We start from the raw sequence: 23,393 nt of genomic DNA, 5'->3' as shown, positions 1-23,393 counted from the left end.
TGATAATCTTGTTTTTCATCTCTGTATACCAATCCTAGATTTGCCACTTAATATAATACTCCAGTTAACGTATTTAAAAGTTTTACTCGGAGTGTAGTTTTTCATAAATGTTCTTAAACTATTTTTAATTTCTATATTTCTAGTGATCGAATTTCATCATCAACTTTCAATACTCGTGTTTGAAATTGACTTGAATTTCATTGGAATTGTAAAATGTATAAAGTAAGTGGTGTCAACTATTAGTTCGTACTGTGATAATCTTGTTTTTCGTCCATGTATACCAATTCTAGATTCGCCACTTAATATTATATATTAAAGTAAACAATTTTAAAAGTTTTATTCAGATTGTAGATTCTAATAAATGTTCTTAAACTATTTTTAATTTCTATATTTCTAGTGGTCAAATTTAATCGTCAACTTTCAAAACTCGTGCTTGAAATTGACTTGAATTTCACTGGAGTTGTTTAAAGTATAAAGTAAATGGGTAAGCTATTACTTTGTCTAGTGATAATCTTGTTTTTCGCCCGGTATACCAATTCTAGATTCGCCATTTAATATATAATATATTAAAGTTAACAAATTCAAAAGTTTTACTCGGACTTTAGTTTCTAATAAATGTTCTTAATCTATTTTTAATTTCTATATTCTAGTGGTCGAATTTAATTGTCTAACTTTCAAAACTCATGTTTGAAGATGACTTGAATTTCACTAGTGTTGTTTAAAGTATAAAGTAAACGGGGTCAACTATTACTTCGTATGGTGATAATCTTATTTCTCGTCCATGTATTACCAATTCTAGATTCGCCACTTAATCTTGAAGTTAAGAATTCTATTTAGAAAAAACAGAACATATTAACCACATAGCTTTACAATAGTACTCCATCCGTCTTTAAAAAGTATGTACAATTTTCTTTTTAGTCCGTCCAGAAAAATATAAACATTCTAATTTTCGAAAAGTCTTTTCTCTCTACAAAGTTAGGACCCATTATCCACTAAGCATACTTTAATTACTTTTTCTCTCTATCTCTCTCTTACTTTATCAATTATGAATTAAAACTCGTACCGAACCAAATGTTCATACTTTTCAAGGACGGATGGAGTATTAAATACTGCATCCGTCCCAAGATATTTGATTGACTTCTTTTTTTGCACTCGTTTTGAAAAAATTGCAATAAATAGTTAGAGTAGATAAATAGTAACGTAAAAGAGAGAATAATGTAGATAGGATGCTTCTCTACATTATTCTTGCTTTTACGTTACTATTTATTCACTCTAACTATTTAATGCAGTTTTTTCAAAACGAGTGGAAAAAAGAAGTCAATGAAGACGGAGGGAGTACTAGATTAGTAAGAAAACATGTGAATTTTTTATTGATTGTAACATTTAAAAAATTACTAAATTAAAGAAATTAATATTTTGGAAAGTTCCAAAAATTAATTGTCTAACTTTCAAAACTCATGTTGAATTTGACTTAAATTACATTAAATATTTTTTTGCTTATAGCTCTGTTTTAAGCAATTACTTATAATTTTTATTAATATCCTTACGAAAAATTAATTAAGAAAGTCATTAAAACAACTATTTTTAAAACTTGATAATCAGAAAAATAATATGCAAATAAATGATACTCATTGTTAACAATTTAGATGGATGTTGATTATTTTATTCTACTACAAATGCGCAAGTTTCAACAATTTAGATGGATGTGGATATTAGTATTATTTTATTGTACTACATATACATATTTTATTGATATATATACTAATATACGTGTATTTATCATTCTTCACTATGTGAAAATCAAGCGCCAAGCGAAAAAAATAATAGCGCTAAATCTCAAATATCACAACCGTCCACTCTTTCCACAACTTCCAATTTACGGTTTCTTTCTACAATTCCCAAGCGAAAAGAATAACTCACTCGGGTGACCAAAGATAATTTGAAGAAACAGCTAAAGGTTAATTCTCTAACATCGGAAATTTCTAATTCGAGACATTCTTACAAGAGTAATATTTGTTTTCATTGTTGGATTATAGGGTTTCTCGTTTGAAATTACTTTGAGAAGGTGAAATAATGCTTGAAATTAATTGAAATTGGTTAATATATATAGTCCCTGTTCTGGGAAGAATAATGCTTATTTATGTTTGGAATACAATTTTTGGCAATTTTGGGTTTTGGGTGAAATATAAGTATAGTATTATCTCTTATGCTTGCACTTGTTTTGATCAACAGGGATGCATATTTCATTGGCCAACATTTTAAATGCTTAGCCTTCAATCCATTTAATGAGTGGTTTTTAGCAATCGGATCTACTAACAACATTGTTAAAATCTCTGATATGCGAAAGCTTTCTACTGCCCTAGTAAAGCATACAGCCTAAGGTTCATTTTCCGTAGAGAATAGTCCTAAATCATAAAGTTATTGAAGTCGTTATGAGCCCTAGTGTCAGTAGCCAAGATGTCAGATTATGTACAATGGAGAGTTTATAACAAAATGCACCTCTATTGAAGTCCTACAGCATTTTCTGGTTATGAATAATGGTGAATGTTATCCTCTTATAATGATCAATAATCATGTTGTCTATGCTTACTTTATTACTCTAATGTAGCAGTTATGACTTCTAAACGACGGGGGCAGTGTAGCAAAAGTGTTCGTTTGCAAGACGAACCAAATGTTTCACAACAAAGGTTGGAAACCGGTGAAGGTAATAATAAATAGTGAACTGATTACTTTATTACTCTAATATAGCAGTTATGACTTCAATATATTCCTTTATAATGATATACAGGTTTCACTACTAACAATAATAGGCAGAAGAGTTTATAGTAGAAATCTACATCAAAAAACTTTGGACATGGTCACACCTTCGCACCACAGCCATGAAAGTGTGCCACCATTGGAGAATGAGGTCTTGAGTGTTGACGTCGAACAACAAGAAGATGAAGGTAATGGGAAATCAAACATTGTGACAAGTTGTGTAACCTTTTAAATAATAGACTAATCATATTATACTCGTCTTTCTTCAAGGCATTGCATCTGGTGCTCTGAAATTGTTGAAAAGCAAAGTAGAGGCCCTACGTATATGAAAAATATTTGGGGTAGCCCTCTAAACTTGCCTCCCATTCATGTTGAATATAATGAGTTCGGTCAAGCTATAGGTGGTGAAGATAGCGCACTCTGCCATTTCCTATGTTCGATAGCAAGAAGCGGTAATTATTGTCCTATAGATATTAAAAGTTGGCATGCCATTCCAAAGGAGAAAAAAACTGAGATGCTTGACATTGTAAAGGTAGTTAATGTTATTTAACTTTGTCAGATCTTTTCGTTCCCTTCTATGTAACGACCCGCTAAGCCGGTATTATTAGAAACAATATTATTAGCTTGATTATATATATAAGTGACTTTTATGCGATTAAATCAGAACTACGATATATTGTCGTTGTTGTTTGTTGGACGTCAAATAAATGAATACAACACGTAGATATATTACACATGCATAAATATAATAAATTTAAATTTAAATAAATAAATAAGATCCCAAAATTTAAAATTTTAATGTCCGATACATCCAGCAAAATTTAATACATCCTACGTTCTAAGAAAATCAGGTACTTCAACGTGGATGGCCACGGACTTGAGCCAATTTTTCCTACACCAAATAAACAAGTAAATAAATAAATAATAAAAAATAATAATAATAATATTAATAAACAAAAAGGGAGGGCAGATCCCAATGGCTTAATTATCTTCCGACACATCATTTAAAGCTGCAACAATGCCACCAAAGTTTTCTAAACTACAATCATTCCCTGTGAGATAAAGATTGAGATAACATCTTTTGTCAGGTTGCTGCCATCTTTTGTATACTTAGATATACAAACAAATTCTTCATTCACCCCACATCACCATCATACAATCCATTTCTCTGCACACACAACCCACAAAAGATAAAGGAGTACGAAGGAGATTTGCACAACTTTTTCACTACAATCCAGCAACATCTTTCCACATAAAAAAAGGTGAATCTCAAACCATCATTTTCCTTTACTTTTACGTACAAGTATATGCATATATATATATATATATATATATATATATATATATGAAGGGTTGCGTTAAAGATAGAACCATTCTTAAGTGTAGAACCTAGAACTCTACATATTTTATTCATTGGATGAGGAAAAAATGACGGTCAAGATTAAAAATCATACATATTAGACTATGTTTTCACGACATTCCGGACTCAACATGTGAAAAAACTCACATGTTGATGGAAGAATGAATGAAACGAAGAAGAGTCCATGCATGCTTTATTTTTTCACTTATTTGCATTCACCCATTAATAATAGTTTTGGTTGTAATGGGAAGTTGTTGTGCAAATCAACACCATTGGATTAAAAGATCTAACGACCTCCGTTTAACATTTGTTCTACGTTTAAGAATGGTTCTACGTTTAAGAATGGTTCTATCTTGATCACAATCCTAGAATCTGCCCCCCCAAATTACAACCATACTGTATCTTCACTACTTATTCATCCACATAGCAAACATACACTCTTAGTTCACCAAAATTAGTAGATAGAAACCAAGTAGGATCCTACTGCCCTAACAACTAGAAAGAAGAACAAACACTTATCTTTATGAACTTGCCGGATTCCGGCAGCAAGCTCGACACTCTGTCGCTAACAAGCGACGACCTTTGCTCCGAAAGCCACTGCTTCCATATCTTTAAAAATCTGGAAAGTTTGAATGTAATTAGCAAAGTTATCAAAAATAATAATAATAATAATAATAATAATATCTAAAAAAATATTGAAAAGAGAGGGGTAGAGGAACGAACTTTCCGACCACCCTACCTGTCGAGAAACAACGACGGCGGCTAGGGAATATCCTCGGCGACATCGGCTGAGGCGGACCCGCGACGACGGCAGATCCGCAGCGGCGGTAGCGGTGCGGTGAACCGAGCAGGAGAGAGAGAGAGGCTGACCGAGAGAGGGAGGCTGACCGGGAGAGAGAGACGGAGCGTGCAGATGGTGGACTTCCGGGAGAAGGGCGACGAAGCCGCAGCCTATGCATGCACGGCGGCGACGGCGGATCGGGAGAAAGACAGAGGGGGATGGCGGCGCAACGGTAAAGAGAGAAGAGAAGAGAGAGACAGAGAGAGAGGGATAGGAGAGAGAGAGAGAAGAGGAAGGAGTAGGCGCCGCCGGAGCGGCGGCGCTGGTAAGGCGGCGGTAGGCGGCGGCGCCGAGTAGGAGGGGGGAGGGTTCTCATTTAGGGTTGGGAGTGAAGAAGGTGAAGATAGGTGTATTTATATATGTGGGATTTAAATGATTTGGGCTAGTCTTTTTTTTTACTTGGGCCAAGGGAGTGAGGAATTAAAATGAGCCCAATCCTTTAAATCATGAAGACTGTTTTAAATAGGGGTAGCCCAATTCCGAATTTATTTGTGTTTTGGGCTGAAAATGAAAGAGAGTCTTGTGGTTGTAAATCACTTCAAGCCCAGTAGATATAGTTTGGTATATGCATATTATTATGCTACTTGTATTAGGGATTATTTTGACCTTTACTTTTCTTCTCATGTTATACATATGGCTTTGTGGTTGTAAATCATTTCAAATTCCCCAGTAGATATAGTTTCTTATCATATATATCTAATCTTCAAGCCCAGAGAGATTAACACCTCGAAACCTGACCTTCTCAGACTGTGAGCATTTAATGATATCAATGCGTGTCAATTCAGTACCCATTTCAGTTTCCTCTTTCCTCTTAACCAAAGATGCATTAATTTCATCCGTGCAAGGTCCATCAGGTAGTAGATCAAATGATCAATATGCACTATCCATTAGCTCATCAAGAAAGAAAATCTTAGCAATAATTGCAAATTATATGAGTCCCCATATTCTCTTACTTAGATAGGACAAACTATGTACAAGTACAATGTGCAAAATGTCGAACTTCACAAAATAATGATTTAAATTTCAAGTTTGCGAGTCCTGTCATTTTCATGCATACTAGACATTCTCTTCAGATGCTTGTGCCTCCATTTTCCGTTTTGTGCCTCCATTTTCTGATATGTGTATTTCTCTTCCTGTTTGGTTATATTTCATTCTTTGATAGTTTATTCCTTAAAGTTTTTTTAGTTCTTCTGGTACATAGTACATATATATATATATTTGTTGTTTATGTATAACTCCAGATTTTTAAAATCAAATGTTTCAGGTGGTGTCGCAGAGAACGTTTGCTCTTAAACAGATTTAAGAGGCTAACATATCTAAAGAAACAAGCAATGCACTTCTGGATAGATAGGATTTTACTAGTGCTAGTATCTTTTGTTTATTTTACATAGAAGATGAAAAACACTTTTAATATTGTTTAGTATGCATGTTAAAAATACATTACATTTTGGCATTAGATACTTTGAACTTTTTATGTAAATATGGCATTTTATTTTAATTTGTTGTTTATGAAATTTTGTTGGATGAATAATTATAGTTTAATATGAATTTTATATATGTTGGAAGTGAAACTAGAATTTTATATTTATATATATATATATATATAGGGTCTTCATCTATAAAAAACGCCCTTAAGTATAAAAATACAGACCAAATCTGGAACGGAGATCTGATTATGAACGGTCACGATTTAATCTTGTCAACCATTTTGTTAGGTCATAATAATAACGAATTGAGGCATAAAAGGGTAATTTGGGTACTAAAAGATAATTTAAACCGACGTTCCGTTTTTAAACGCGGAAATCATAGGATCATTACTCCAAACGCCATTAACCTGATTGTTCGGTTCCCGCTCCATTGAATTCATCTCTCCCCCCAACATATCTACTCCACCCCAAAAAACCCTAGTCCATAAATCAGCAACTACTTCTGGGCATACGAATCGGCAAAACAATAGAAAGCTCTAACCACTTCTCGTTTCGACCGAAGATTAATCGGATACTTCACATAAAGCGGCCACCCACAAGAAGCGTTCCAGCCTAGAAAATCTATCCCGATTCCAGCAAGCGACGAACAAGAAGAGCCAACAGTCAACTACGACAATGGTTAATACTCGAGCATCTGGATCTTCAACTAATGACGGAAAAGGTTAGATGTTTGTAGTATCCCATGACCTACATCCCACAAACTAATTCAAAACTATAATGTCGTTTATTTTGTTCACCTAATGTATCACTAAAAACAAGCCACCGCGGATCCCTAAAGCTCAGACGGGTAAATTGCTTTCTCCTTCTAGTTTTTTTAAGGAGGTACTACTGTTTTGATTTTGGAAGCTAGTATGTAATTGGGAATTTTTTTCATAAGCAAAAGGTCATTCTGCATCCAAACCAACAACTGAAGCAAGCGATGCTATGCATGACATAAATTCCACATGCGTCAGATGAAAAGACGGCTGGAAACGATGACCCAAAACAAGGTTAATGTGTTATTTTTTAGGTTATTATTATGTAGTACTAGGTTATTATGGTTTTCTACACTGAAACAATGAATTTTGTCTACAAATTGAGTTCAACTTAGGATCACATACTCGGACTGTCGTAGTGGATGTTTCATAGGCTGTTAAAGGTTAATGTGCTAAGCTACACAAATAATGAATGAGGTCATAGCTTTGACTGTTTTGTGTCATAGTTCAGAAACATTGATTGTTGCAATTTTGTTTTTTAAAAATTGGAATGAACAGAGCTTAGTGTTATGGATTGTTTGAGGTTATTCCACAACATTTTTACTTTTTTTAAGTCATTGTTAGTTTATGTTTACATAATTTTAGGGCATGCTTAATATCATAACATAAAAAACATATTAAGAATGACCTTTGTGTTGTCTAAACATGCCGTATGTAATTTAGATCATTTTAGGTCATGCTTTCTATTATGCCGTAAAAAGAATAAGAATGACTTCATTTATCTATACAGGTACTGTGGTAGAGAATGTTGATGCAGCTGAATTACAAGAACTCGAAGGTCGACATTGAAAAAATGATAGCAAACTACATATCTTAAGCAATTGTTATGTCATAAATCAAAAGACTGAAACTTTGTTTCATTTTTTATAGTTTACCACTGTTTTAAATTAAGGATGTTTGAACAGTTCAGCTTTACATATTTGGATGGTGTTTTAGAAATGGCATTTAATGTTATTGTTTCTTCAATTTATATATGAATACGGGTCATTTTTTTAGTGTCAAACAAGCTCCTTTTTATGTCATACTCTATGCTTGTTATGGTCATGTTAGCAAAAAAAAAGAAACGTAAAAATAGTCAAACATGCCATATTTGTGTGAATTACTCCATAATGTCATATTGTTTCCAGTTTGTGTCATACTAACTAAATTTTCGAGTCATTACAGAATACATAGGTATACCAGGAAAACGGTATTCGAATCGTCAATGTGAGTACCCCCAGAATCAATTTAAGCCATAGAAAACACAGCTTAGGGTCATCATGAGAATAACAAGACATTAAATGTTAAAACAAATACCAAATCCGTACTTGAAAATAGTAGCATAGAAAATGAGTTGAGGTGAGTTAAACTTGAAAAGACATAATATTTACACTTTGTGTCATTGAAACGGTTAGGGCTCAGGGCGCTTAGGTGTCGTTCAAGTAAGGATACATCCTACTGGTCAGGATAGAGATCCTAATTAAACCTAGGCCCTGGTTTCAAAAATTCCTCAACCCACTCCTACTGATTAGTATAGTGGTGGTAAGGGTCGAATCCCACAGAGATGGTGCGTTAAAACTATTGTGGTGATATTCTGGATGGTTTGGTTAGCTACCACGCTCGGGTTGAGTCTCTACCTAGGCAAGAACTTAAAGGTAATTTCCTACTGACTAGAATGGGGAAAGTAGTGTAGAGGTGCAGTTGTGTACGTGGAAATGGGGAGACATTTTTGTAACAGAAAATATTTGGAAGGTACGGAATTCTATTTTGGGCTAGACAGAATATTCAGAGGGTAGTGGTAGTCATGGTGACTAGGCCGACAAATCTGCAGGTTATAACTAAAAGTAAAGGACAAAAAGCAAAAAGCATCTAAAAAGCAAAGTGGTCCCCAACATTAGACTTGGACATCATCTTCTTCAACAACACAAACTAAAATCAGAAAATAATTCCAGATTCAACACAGAAACACAGTTTATCAATTCGCGAACACAGATCCACAAATAAGAACACCAAATCTGAAATCAAAACACAGAAACAGCAACTCCGCGTACTGGTCAACAGGAAACGAAACGCACTCAAACTAAACTTCACATGCAGCGATTCACTCACGATCGAACAGTTCCACGTTTAACTAAGGAAATTGCGACGGAAACAAGGAAAGAAAAGATTCAGCACTTAAAACACCAAGGAACCTTAGATCTAAGCTAACTAGGTGGAATAGGAAGGAAAAGAAATCAACACCATAACTGAACGGAAATCAACTTCATAGCATTAACACGTTCGGATCTTCAACAAGTACTTCAAAAGCAGAAAATATCCAAAAGCAAGCAAAGAATCCAACGTAAGGAAAACAAGTAAATTAAACTACGAAAGCGAATAAAAGTGTTTTGCCACTCCGGGCGATGAAATCTCTAAGCTACGGTCTTGCTGGCTGGAACGGACGATTTGGAACTCCGGGAACATCTAGATCTTCAAGTGACCATGGCAGTGGCGAGGAACGAGATTCTGGACTGGGCTGAAAGACTTAACTCCGAGAGAACTCTCCTAAAAGTGATGATGATGAACGATCTTATCTCCCTCATTTTCTCTCCAAGTGGCTTCCTTTTATAGAGAGGCTTACCCTTGATTTTTAGGGTAAGACCTTGCGGTGAAATGACTTCTTTGCCCTTAATTGTGATTGAGCAGTCCCAGCTATCCTCCTTCTCCATCTCGAGCCATTTTTGCATGTATACTGGTCAGTACGTAATCGTGCTGACGCCCTTTTCACTTGAAGTGTCTGAAACTCTGCCTACTGGCTAGAACGCTTACCATGCACGCTTAAGCAACTAGTTTTGCAGATATAATTCAATTATGCACATCATACTGACCCGTAACCTAGGCCTAGAATACGACTTATCAAACTGCTCACACTTACCACATGCTTGTCCTCAAGCGTGAAGAACAAACAAAAAGGAATAAGTCGAATTCTAGCCTGGTTACTCCCCTGACCGACTCTACCTAAACTAGACTCTATACTACAACGACGCATAGAAAAACACTTGGTCAAACACAGAAAAAACACACAAACACAAATAAAACTAAAACACAAAGATTGGGCTATATTTTCAACCATCCCTTACCTCGGGATCTGGTGCAATCCGGCCTTAGACAGCCTTGAACTTCTGCCACCCCCCCATTCCTTCCTGGTCAGTATATCCGCTTGTCAAGATCGCCCAAACTCTCGGCCAAACACTAGATTCACTCGGTCTCTCATACCTCACCAGGAATGTTAGGACCGCATTCTCTCAATATGCTCAACCACACTTGCTTCGGACTTAGATCTCACGTGCAGCTACTGAAGGGCTTAAAGGCTTGTAATGGGGCTATTGGGTTGCAGTGTTTTGGGGTAGATGTTCCTAAGGCTCTAAGTCTTCAAAATTTCTATTTTATTGATGTGGGGGGGGAACTGTGTGCATTAGGCTCCTGATCAGTTGCTTCTTAGCTGGCGCTTCTGGCTTGGGTTTCCAACTGGTTAGTATCATCTTGTGGCTTTGCCACCCTTATTCCTTCTCTTTTTTTTTTTTATTCTTCTCTCTTTTATTTTCCCTTTGTGGCTTCGCCACCCTTATATCTTCTTCTCCCCTTTTTTTTCTTTTTGTGTGGAATTGGGATAACTCCCTGATCGATTTTCTTCCAAACTTTCTTGCCCAGCTGGAGTCTGCTCTCTTTCACATCTTTCTGGCTAGTAAGCTTCATTCGCCTCATGCCTCGCACACACACAGCCCCAGTGGCTAGGGGTATTTATCTGGGTAAAAGAGTTAGAAAAAAGGTTCTAAAGGTGGTTTTTTTTTTTTTTTTTAACGGAGGGCGTTTCCTACTGCCTTCAGTGTTTGCTACCCGTGGTCACTTCATCCTAGGCGAATTGTGGCAGCCTCTCCTTCTTTTCAATATTTGTGGAAAGTGGTTCCACTTTAAGCTTATAACTCACATTTGAAGAGGGCTTTCGTGTTTGGCTCTAAGTATGGGCTTTTCTCTCATACTCACATCATCTATCCTGACTAGGAGGTACTAGGGAGGGTGGTTTCGGTTTTCCAGCATGTCTTATTTCCCTCAGTTCCCTTCACCGTCAGCTCAAGACGGTTGAGTTTTAAGCCCAATCAACACACAAATTAAAAAAACTAAACTTAACAGGACACTAACACAAGCACGAACACAAAAACTACACATATACACATATACACATACTCATCATACTGGTCATTGCGTCTCCCCTCCCACTTCACAAGTGTCTGCCCTCAGATAAGGCTGTGAAGTGAAAAAGGTAATGACCAGTATGATGGACACATAGACAAACATACAGAAACAACAAATTAAAACTAAAACTTCTCACACTTAGACTATGGAATAGGCTAAGTGGGAGAGTTTGAAAACCTAAACAGACCAACAAAACACACATATATATATAACTCCTCACACTTAGGTCGTGCAACGGACTAAGTGTGAGTCAACATGCGTACGAAACAAGAAAAAGAAAAAAAAACAAAAACATGCTACACAAAAACAAACTCAGAAGTTTACCTATCACAACAAAAACTAACACCAACAAAAACTTAAAAACAAACAGAAAGCTAAAAATAAAACTAACTTGTCAGGGTGGGGGGTGGTCTAGCGAAGTCTCCTGCTCCTCCGTGGGGCAGGTGGTGTAGGCTACTTTTCCAGGGGTTCCTCTTCCGTTTCAGTGTGATCCTCATTTTCCTTCGCCGGTTCCTCGGCCTCTGCCGACACCTCGACGTTCTCTTCCTCGGGCTCTTCTATCATTGTCTCTGGTGGGTGGGTCTCATCGTCCTGGCCTCCATGGCCGCTTGTTCCTGTAGCTGGTTCCTTCTTCCGGCTGGTCACTTCCTTCAACAACTCATCTATCACGGATGTCATTCGGCCCATCTCCGTGATCAATCGATGGTTCTCCTCTCCTAAAGTAGTCACTAACGTCTCCATAGCATCTTGCCTCTGAGCCAATGTCCTCTGCTCTGCAGACCCTTCCAACATCCGTTCCACTACTCCCGCTAGCTTGACCATCTCTGCCTTCAACTGCTTATTCTCCTCTCTAACTTCGTCCATTGCCTTCTCCATTCTGGCTTGACGCTGTTCCTGGTCTGATGCCAATCCGATCATTTCTGCCCTTATCTGTCTGCTTTCCTCCGCTATTTCATCCACAGCTTTTTCCATCCCCTCTTGCCTTTGGTCGTGTGCCGGTGCTTCATGAGCTACTGCTAACCGAGCAGTGGGTATAGCTTCCTCTCCCATCGCATAGAAGTGTGGCACGCCTTGCCTCATGTATACCGCATTCGTCCGGACGAACAGGGGGGTATCAAACAATCCTGGGGCGTCCACCATCGTCAAGGGGGTTAAGTCTTCGTCCTCCGAAACGGTGATGTTGTTTCTCACAAAGATTCCCAATATATGGCAGAGGGAAATATTCCGTGCTGGGTGGGTAGCGATGAGGTGACATGTGTATGCAGTCCAGAACCCTAAGTGCAACTTCCTGCCTTTCTTGGCACACCACATAAGATACAGCTCCGTCATCGATGTCTGGACTGCCGAATTGGATTGTCCTAAAAGGTTGTAATCCAAGAAGAGTTGAACCAGGCGTAGATTAGGATCGTTGAGATGGATAGATCGGGAGATAGTGGACTGAAATTGTCCTGCCCCGGGGTGAGTAAGTTCTTCCCAAGCTACCTGGGGCTCGAATTCCACATGCCTGCGGGGAATCCCCCGCTCCCTATCTCTCCACTCGGGCCCTATGGCCTCCTCCAAATTGCATATTCCTAGCCGAACAGTCCATTCAATCAAATTCATCCTAATCTCACCTCCAAATACTCTGAAACTGATACACTCTACATCCAAATCCGTTGTGACCTTGAATCGAAAGGTCGCGAAAAATTCTTTGGCCAAATCGACCGGAACATTCAAATTTTCATTTCTTAACAGCCATTCAAAACCCAACTCATGCACAAGGGCGAGAAACGATTCCTGAACCTTCAATTCATCTAAAGAGGGGAGATGAATTACCTTTCCACACTTAACCTTCTTGCCTTTTGCGTTCTTGGTGCGATAGATGGATTGGAGCTCCTTGGAGTCAAAAAATTTCATCCCCTCCACCACGTCATCTGTGAGCTCCACCGTCCAACGCTTATATCGGAGTGGTTCTGCAAGTGGATGCAATAATTCCCGATGATCGTTAGGGAGTTGCTGCTCCTTGTACTCCTCATCTTCCATGGTCGTATCGCTATCGGATTCAGATTCTTCACTGATCTCATATTCACTGTCACTCTGTGTTTGCCGGTTTGATGGGGTCCTCGGGTCAGCCTCCGTGATCACTATGCATGTGTTCACGGTACGCGGTTTTTTGGTACTCGGCTTGTTCTTCACAACGGCTTTTCCTTTCCTTTTTCTTTCTTAAACTACATTAACTTCTGAACGAAAATTTACAAAATACCCCAATAAATATTTATTATTACAATTTCTCCCTAATTTATTGTATTTACTTTTTTCTCATACAAATCTCTATAATTTATATTTTTATCCTTCAAATATTTATAAATTATGTTTCAATCATTCAAATACTAATTATTTACATTTTTCTTTCAATTCTACAAAATTTATCAAATTATTTTTTATTATTCAACAAAATTTAATAAACTAACTCATTCAAATAATATGGAAAATTGTAATAATATCCAAAGTATCAAATCCAATTACACCAAATCTAATGTGTTTAAACACACAAACTAAACACAGTGTTGGTCATCTTTTACTTCTGTAAAAACAATACTAGTACTAAAAATGATTAGTCCTAATCACAGTGTTTCCTTCGTCAGACTTCTCTTTTCCAGTTATACCATCCCTTGCAGCCTCATCACCGTGTTTCCTCCGTTGGTCTTCTCTGTTCCTGTTAGCACCTTTGCAAGAACATGCCCCATATAGCAATAGCAAAACAATTTAAATACAACACCAAGTAAATTATGCTAGCAGTAACAAACCTCTTCAACAATAGCAGTCGATTCAAACACAATACCAATCGATCTGATATTTGTTTCCTTGAGAGTGGCAACAGTTTCCTAGTAAGTATTCATAGCAATTTGTATATGTAATTGGGTATATGCGAATATAACTTTTAAATGCATACCTTTCATTACTCGGATTCTGCATGTTCTCCCAACATAGATCTTCACTTTCATATCTCACAAATAATATTGATATTCTGCTAGTTCATCCAAAGATAGGCAAATTAAGAGAAAAGGAAACCATCAATAAACCTTTGATTATAAAGTAAAATTTGCTATTTGCTACAAAGTAAACAGCAAGACTCTCTTCCATAGACAATATCATCTAAAATAACCACAATAGACTACTTAGTTCTCAAATTGAAGCATATAAAGAAAATTATTCATAAATGGAGTCACAAAAGATACAAAATATCCCAAATCCACAATCATTCATAACAAGAATTACTCCAAATGCAAATAGAGTATGTTTATCATTCATTTTTTTTTCTCAAACTACAATCCGAAGGTACTATTAGAAACCTCTCAAATGTAGTTCTCAAATGTAGTTCTCAAATTCGTATATTTTCTGAGCAAGAGCTCTTGAATTACTAGATCAGGCCACATAGTCAGCCTAAGTCTGATCATCCTCAAAAACCCTATCTTAAATTCAAATACTTCATCTCAAGAGTACACAAAACTACATTCACAAATAATTAAAAGCAAAAAACGCTAATCCCACCAAACATTGAACAATTGATACCAGATGAAGAGGAAACACTTACAGCAAATGGATTCTGATCATAACGACCTGCCATCTCCTTATCGACTAATCCTTCAACTAAATTTGCTCACGAACACTATTTTGCGAATTTTGTAGATGTAAATAGTATGTATACAACAATTCCAAAATTTAAACAGTATCAAACAAAACATAAATTTTATTATCACGAGCAAAATGGTAAATGGGAAGGAAACCACCGTAAATTGATAAGTAGTTGTGAAGGCGTTGACTCTTTTTAATCTCATACAGGATTCATGACTGTGGCAGATTGTCACTCGACAAAGTTGAGAATTTGTGACCATTTTAGCACTAAGTTAAAACAAGAATAATGCAATAGTACTACCTCAATTTTTCATGACATTGCCCACAACTTTGCAGATATGCTCCATTATTTCATCTAGTAGTTCTGTATATTTAAAAGGAGAACCAACATGAGCTTAAAATTAAGTGGAAATTTTTGAGCCAACATTATTAGGGAAGGGTGACTGCCTGCATATTCTGCATTGAAAAAAATTAGAAAAAGGCCTTGTACAACCTTTTAGTAGTCGTTTCCTGCAACAAATTTATTGGCAGCATGAAAAATCTATTAAGATAATCATCAACTCCAAATGCATCCATGCGTGTTTAAAAGAATGTGAACTAACTAGCAAACAAACATAAGAAAATTTAGCTTTGAGAACTCCAAACCAAATAAATGATACCAAGCAAGATAATCTGAGCAAGGTAAACCACACTACCTATTAAAAGATTCAGCTATTCCGATCCCAAAAAACAATGTGAACTAACAAGGAAATAAACATAAGCAATGACGGATTCAGAAAATATTTATGGTGGGGTCGAACAAATTAACAAAAATGTACTAATATTTTTTAAAAAAAGTAGTAGTAGTACATTTGAGTTTAAGTAAGATGATTTTCAATTATGCGCTGTTCTGGAGTATGAGTATTCATATTAAAAACTACTCCTATTTAAAAATTTATCATTGGAAATAGAACTTTTTTTTCTCCATGTACATCTAAATGTCTGTTCACAATTCATAAACATAAATAATAGGTGAATCGAAAAAAAATCACGATTTAAAAACACAGTAAGCAATCAATTAAATTAATCACGATTTCAAAGCTAGTAGCAGTTGTCTTCCCCCGTCTACTTTTTGTGAGGTAAGATAGTATGTCCACACGAAGAGGATAACCACGAGACTTGCTGCCACTCAAGACACATTGTGGAAGTAATTTTGATTATCTAGAAAAATTACTAAATCTCAAACAAGCAAGAATGAAGGGTACCAACAACAAACCAGAAGGAGAGCTCTTAAATCAATTATCAAGCTCCTCATTTCAGACTCCCATAACCTTTTTTTCTCAACTTCTACTGTTCCTTGTAAAGGTTCTTGGGCAGTTGCTTCTAGAGGGAAGATTACTAATGCACAATAATGATCGTAACAGAAGCTGCAACATAGCAATACTGAACCTGAGGCAGATTCACAAAAATCAGGTTTCAAAAAAATAAGCACAAAACATTTCTTCACAACTGCTGCTTCACTCATAGCAAATAAGGAACATGTGTGGATTTCCACCTAATTTTACTTAAATTCGAATTGGGGAAGAATTTGAATACAAACCCAAACTTCAATTCGAATCTGAAATTGGATGAATAAGAGGTGTGGGAAGGTTACTTACGTAGAGGATAGACAAGACTATTCAAGAGATCCGAAGTCCAGCGACGGCGGCGGCAGAATCGGCGGGACAGCCGCTATACAGAGATGAATGTATGTGTGCGTGTGTAGGGGGAGAGAAGTGTTGAGACAGAGAGGGAGACAAGGAAGAGCTTCCACGTTCGGTGGAGGGCGGTAGTCGGCGGAGTCGCGGCATCGCCGGCGAAGGGTTGTGTGTGTGCGCGTGTGTCACGGTATGTGTGTATGTGAATGGCAGTTTGTGTGTGATTTATGTGTTTTATTAATGTTAAAAAAATTTATTGTAAAATTTTACACTGAATAGAAGTGGCAGGAAATGAATTTTAATATGGCAATTATGTTGAAGTGCAGTAACAATATATTATATCACTTTTTATAAAGTGTGATAAAAAAAAGTGTAGTGAGAAGCAATTTTTCTAGTAGTGACGAGAAGACCACTAGATCGGTCTCCTCCCAATTGGCATATCTCTTGCTGCTCGGTTCTGGCTGTTCTTCGCTGATATGTTTGTATCCCCTCCTGCTTCCTGTCGCGGCCTTCATTAGGCGCGACCACAACAGGTAGTTTTTCTCGTTCAGTTTTGAACGCCATGGTAACGTTCCTGGTTGTCCTCAGTTTTGAGGTCTCAATTGTTGGTTTATCTTCGTCTATCTCTGACATGTTGATATATGTAGGGGATTGGTTTCTGTATTTGGTTTTAGCCTATTGGCCGGGAATTGGGTAAATCACGGCTATGATGAGAATTCTCTAATCCAGAATTCTTCTATGACGCCATGAAGAAACAATTGGGGATCATTATTTTGTATTCTTATTTCTAATGTCAATATGTATTAGGGTTACAGCCTGAAATAATTTACCTATGGTAAACGAGATCATTGGAGATCCTATTCTAACTATGGTATACAATCAATTCACAATCAATAATCTTAATTCCATGATTTCTTTCCAATAGATTGTCATAATTCAGTGTTGGTTTCTCTTCTTTGTTTTTGTTTTTTAGGTTATCATTTCTAGGCTGCAGTTTACTTCAATAAAATACTCCCCATGTTCCACATTAGGACACTTTGACTTTTCAACAATCATTTTATAAAAATGATAATAAATAATTAAAATGGAGAAATGGTAAAATAAGAGAGAGAATAATGCATAGAAGACAAGTAAGAGAAAATAATATAGAGAAGGGTCTTTTCTACCTTATTCTGGGAAAGTAAGAGAGAGAATAATGTAGAAAATAGTCTTCTTCTCTACATTATTCTCTCTCTTACTTTACTATTTCTACACTTTAATTATTTATTATCATTTTTATAAAACAAATGCAGAATCGACAAAGTGACTCCTAATGTGGGACGGATGGAGTATAGTGTTTCTGCTTTGAAGAGCAACGACAACAGATTGATATGCCTGTAGGCTGTAAGTGGTGCTGTATTTTATTCCTCTTGCCAGTGTTTTTCTTCAAGCGTATTAGCGTGAATCATCTAGGTGTTCTTTAACATAGACCCTGAGTTCGAAACAAATCCAAAGATGGATGCTATCAACAGCTTGATTTTTTCCTACACATTTTTCAAACTAGTGCTGTTGTTTGCTAGCAGATGATTCTTTCATAAGCTCTGGGTAGTCAAAAGCTTTAATAACAAAGAAATGAACCCTCGCTATATCATCAATATAAGGGCATCAGCAGTGGGGCGCCCTAAGGCGCGCCCTAAAGCTCGCTCTATGCACCGTCACTTCAGCATTTTATCCTCCTACCCCTTCACCTGCAGTGGGACGCCCTATAAGCCGCCCTAAGGGGCACCCTAAGCATTTTCTTTTATTTGAATATTTAAATAAATACAAAAATTGGAAAACCCTTCATTTCATTTATAAAATTAATACATTACAATAAGAATTTAAAAAAATACGCAAACTCAGCGACACGGTTACGGGCCCACACTTCTTCAATCATGTCGTTCATGAGCTGAGCATGGTCTTGTTGGTTGCGCATTGAGGTCTGTCTAGATAGAACCTCATTAAAGCTCGCCGGTAATCCTCGAGAGGGGGGCGCGTGCTGGAGGAGCTAGATGCACCTTCATCATCGGTCCAATCGGTGATGCTCTCACCTTCATGTTCGACTATCTTGTTGTGCAAGATAATGCACGCATACATGACATCGGCGAGGACTTCCTACGCATTATGCCATTGCGTCTTGAACGGCTGCATTTAAGGCTTGAGTCAAGGTCGGACTACCACCCTCCGAGGAACTCCGGTCGTCGTCGTGGTTCATTTTGGTTTGTGAGAGATGGAGAAATGTGAGAGATGAGAAAAATTAGAGATGCGAGAAATGTTCGTATGAAAAATAGAATGAAAAACGAGGTTTAATAAATAGACAAAATTCGAATAAAAAAATAAAAACGCGTTGCATCGTCCGCGCCATCGTCCGCGCCATCGTCCGCGTCGCCCACAGTGGGCGACGATGGCGCGGACGATGCCATATCGTCCGTGCTTCCTCCGCGAACTATCTGTCGGGCGAGGACGACGCATCGTCCATCGTCCGCGCACCCACAGTGGCGGACGATTGCGCGCCCGAGGCATCGGGCGGCCTATCGTCCGCCCCACTGTGGGTGCCCTAAGACTTTCGGCCTTAATCCGCAAACTCGGTCGAGCAGGATTAGTCGGATTCCGCCAAAGGCGGGTTTGGTACACCCGTGGTTAACCAAAAAAGAAAATATAATGCTCTTGCACCTTTTTATTGAAAAAAGATCACAAATTCATCCAAAAATCACTTGGTGAACTAATCTGCAAGGTTGTCTGGACATGGATGAATTTTGAATTCATATTTCTTCCAGTTACCAAAATAATGAAGAGATATGTGCTTAAATTAAGGGATCATGGATATTGTTGTTATAGCTGCATTTGTATTTTTTTTAATTGCAGTAAGAGCATGAATTGATAATTATTTTAGTGAGCGATCCCTCAAGCTAATGCTCCCTTCGTCCCTGAAATTTTATCACATTTTTTCATTTTCATTTGTCCCAAAAAATTTGTCACATTCTACTTTTTACCATTTTTTGTAGTGGAGCCTACATTCCACTAATTTATTCCAACTCACATTTCATTATAAAACTAATACTTTAAAAATAGGACACACATCCTACCAACTTTTTCAACCCACTTTCCATTACATTTCTTAAAACTCGTGCCGGTCAAACTAAGACAAAATTTGGGGGACGGTGGGAGTATTTTCAATCGGGCAAGAATGCCAGGCCTAAGATTACTTTGCAAAGTACTTCATACTCCCTCCGTCCAAGCATAAGTGAGGCTTGTTCCTTTTTGGTACGTCTCAACCTAAGTGACACGTTTCCTTTTTGGCAACAATCAACTCACTTCTCTCTCCTACTTTATCCTCTTATCTCTCTTACTTTATCCTCTCTATTATTTTATTCTCTCTTTTTCTCTCTTAGAGCATCTCCAGTGGGCGGACATCCACTAGGACATCCCAAAAACACCTCATGTCATGTCACTAGGACTTCCCATCCCACTGCCACGTCACTAGGACATCCCCTCCTATGTCCGCCCTTCCCACTAGGACATCTCGCAATAAAAAAAATCACAATAATTTAATTACGTAAAAACGGAAATATAATTTTGACACAGAATACGGGAAAGCAAAATACGGGCAAAAATACATATTCATAAAACATAAAAAAAACATAGTTAGAAAAAAGCAAAATACATAGTCATTCAAAAAAAGAAAAATACATAATCCAACATCCCCGGCTCACTCCGCGCTGTCCTCGTCGCCCGTGCCGCCCCCGTCGTCCCCTCCGCTAATCTCGGCGCCATCATCTCCAATGGGGGGCATCCCCAAATCGCGCCGACATCCATCGATGACATCCTTCAGCATCCTCTTGTACAGCGGATCGGTCGTGCTATGCCACCTATGCATGGTCCGGACCAAGCTTGTCGTTAACTGCGCGCGGGCGAGGCGGTCGATATCTTCTTGGGGAGCAGGGGCCTCCGATTCGACCTCGAACGACCCGCTACCGCCGCTGGTTCCCCTAGCCCTCCGCTGCGCAGCCTTTTGCCCAACCCGGCGACGACGACGGCGAGAGTCTGATTGCGGTAGCGGGGACACTTCGTCGGCTTCCGGGAGCTCGTGCGAACCAGCACTGCTGCTGTATTCACCGGAAGCGTTGATCTTCGTCCGCTTCGCCCAGCCCGATTCGACTCCCCCACAAAACTTTGGGGAATCCTTCACCACGAGAAAGGCCTCACACTGGTCGAATTGTTTGAATTTCAAGGCTTTGTCAGGGTACTGAGCAAAGGCACGGTTCCGGACATCCTTCTCGGACATACCGCTGCTTGCCTGGCGGAGGTTGTTTTGGTAGAGGCCAGCAAATCGACTAAGCTTAGGCCTCAACCGCTCCCACTGTTTCTGGCACTGTTCGGGAAGGCGACGCTTCGCCCCAGCCGGTTTGTGTGTGTGGTAGGCTTCAGCGATCCGATGCCACAGTCTGTCAATATGCTGGTTGGCACCGACATAGGGATCCTCGACAATTGCAATCCAAGCCTTCGCAAGCGCGACGTTTTCCCACTGGCTCCAGATCGTCCTCTTTCCCGTCTCCTCATCCTCCTCCTCTGCCACCGTTCGTGAGGAAGACCCTGGGGCTTTCCCCTTGCCCTTGCCACGTCCCTTCCCCCTGCCCCCGCTCATATCATCGGGCGTCTGCCTGACTGGAGATATCCCCAACTCCTCAAAAGAGAAAGTGTCTATGCCGGTGAACTGAGTATCCGGAACATAAGTGGAAGGGGTATCAGTAGACTGCATATCCACAACCGGCCGATAGACATCGTCCGCTAGTGGTTCAGGGCCCCTGCCACCCCCTCCCACATGCATCATCCCTGGCATCATCCCCGGCATCATCCCCGCCATCATCCCCGGCATCATCATATTTGGGGTCATGCCCCCCATCATATTTGGGGTCATGCTCCCCATCCCCATCCCCGGCATCATCATTTCTCTTACTTTTTTCTCTCTTTCTCTTTCTTACTTTACTCTCTCTCACTTTACTATTAATAATTTAATTCACTAAACACCACTACCTAAATTCTTGTGCCTAAATAGAAACATCTCGCTTAGGCCGGGACGGGGGATATTTCATATCAAAATATTGTAAAACACATTCTATTTGTAGTTGAGTCATACTCTATCCGTCTCTGAAAAGTATGAACCATTTCCTTTTTAGTATGTCCCTGAAAAGTATGAACAATCTAATTTTGGTAACACTATTCTCTCTAATGAGGTGGAACCTAAAAAGCTTTATCTTTCTATTTCTCTCTTACTTTACCAATTATGCATTAAAACTCGTGTCAAGTCAAATGTTCATACTCATTGAGGACGGAGGGAGTATTTTTTTTGGATTGTTCCATTATAGTTAAGACATTTTCTTATTTGGCAAAATACAACACATTTCATCTCTCTTACTTTTTTTCTCTTTTCTAGTACTCCCTCCGTCCCACTGAGATGACTCACTTTCTTTTTTTGTCTGTCCCAACCAAGATGACCATTTTTCTTATTTAGGAAATATTTAAAATACTCAATTATCTTTTCTCTTTCTTACTTTATTCATTTATCCTGCTTTTAAAAACCCAACAACATTTTCTCTCTCTTACTTTTTTGGATCTCTCCTACTTTTAAACACTCAAGAGCCTTTTTTCTCTCTTACTTTTTTCCATCTCTCCTACTTTTAAACATTAACAGCCTTTTATCTCATTTACTTTATTCATCTCTCCTATTTTTAAATATCCAACAACTTTCTCTCTCCTTTCTTAAAACACTTTTAAATTAGCTTGCATAAAATCTCGTGTCATCCCAAGAAGGAGTCATCTTTCTTGGGACTGAGAGAGTACTTTATTCTCTACACTTAAGTTACTTAATATCATTTTTTAAAATCTCATACTCCCTATAAGCGACTAGACAATTTGAGAATTTATTCAAGAAATGTTATCAGATATGACTCAGTGTAACTTACTTAACATCATTTTTTAAAATATCTTACTCATCTGTCTCACTAAAGATGATTCACTTACTTTTTTAGTTTGTCTCAGTCATGATAACCAATTACTTAAAATTGAAACATATTTATCTTTATTTTATTCTTTTTCTCTTATTCTACTCTCTCCACTTAACACATAAAGTAAATTTGCATAAAATCTTGTGCCGCCCAAGGAAGGGGTCTTCCTTGGGACGAAGGGAGTACCCAAAATAAATACATTTACTACATCCGTCTAATAATAATAAAATACTTCCTTCATCCCACGTTACTTGAGGCGTTTCTTTTCGGCACGAGATTTAAGAAAGTGGTGTTTAGTGAGTTAAATAATGATAAATCAAGTAGATGAGAAAATAAAGTAAGAGATAGTGAGATTAGATGTTTTGTTTTTAGCTAAACAGATAAATTACTCAAGTAACTTGGGACAACCCAAAATGGAATACAACTCAAGTAACTTGAGACGAGGGAATACTATGTTTTAAGGGACGGATCAAAACAAAAATAATTTATACTCCCTTCTTCCCCTATTAATTGTCCACTTTTGCTATTTTTATTCACCCCTCATTAAGTGTCCACTTCACTTTTTATCATAAATGACAAGTAGGCTTCATATTGCACTAACTAATTTCCCTCAAATTTTATTTTAAAATTAATATATAAAACTAATTATCAATTTACTTTTATTTAC

At 37.9% G+C, this 23,393-nt stretch overlaps 1 long non-coding RNA gene across 3 annotated transcripts; it reads right to left on the bottom strand.

Annotated features, from left to right (window-relative positions):
• Nucleotides 1-13,865: 13,865 nt before the first annotated feature.
• LOC121772021 lies at nucleotides 13,866-16,916 on the bottom strand. 3 transcript variants are annotated; one of them, XR_006044249.1, is made up of 5 exons: nucleotides 16,665-16,916; nucleotides 14,987-16,455; nucleotides 14,345-14,419; nucleotides 14,199-14,255; nucleotides 13,866-14,117 (listed from the first exon to the last, which is right to left on the bottom strand). It is a non-coding gene; the product is annotated as an uncharacterized LOC121772021 (long non-coding RNA). The 3 variants fall into 3 exon arrangements; XR_006044247.1 differs by having other exon boundaries at nucleotides 14,345-16,455; XR_006044248.1 differs by having other exon boundaries at nucleotides 13,866-14,107; nucleotides 14,345-16,455.
• Nucleotides 16,917-23,393: the final 6,477 nt, after the last annotated feature.

The sequence above is a fragment of the Salvia splendens genome, chromosome 16 (genome assembly GCF_004379255.2).
Source record: "Salvia splendens isolate huo1 chromosome 16, SspV2, whole genome shotgun sequence".
NCBI lineage: Eukaryota > Viridiplantae > Streptophyta > Magnoliopsida > Lamiales > Lamiaceae > Salvia > Salvia splendens.
The sequence above is the reverse complement of the archived record's forward strand: the minus strand, read 5'-3'. Positions and strand labels throughout refer to the sequence as shown.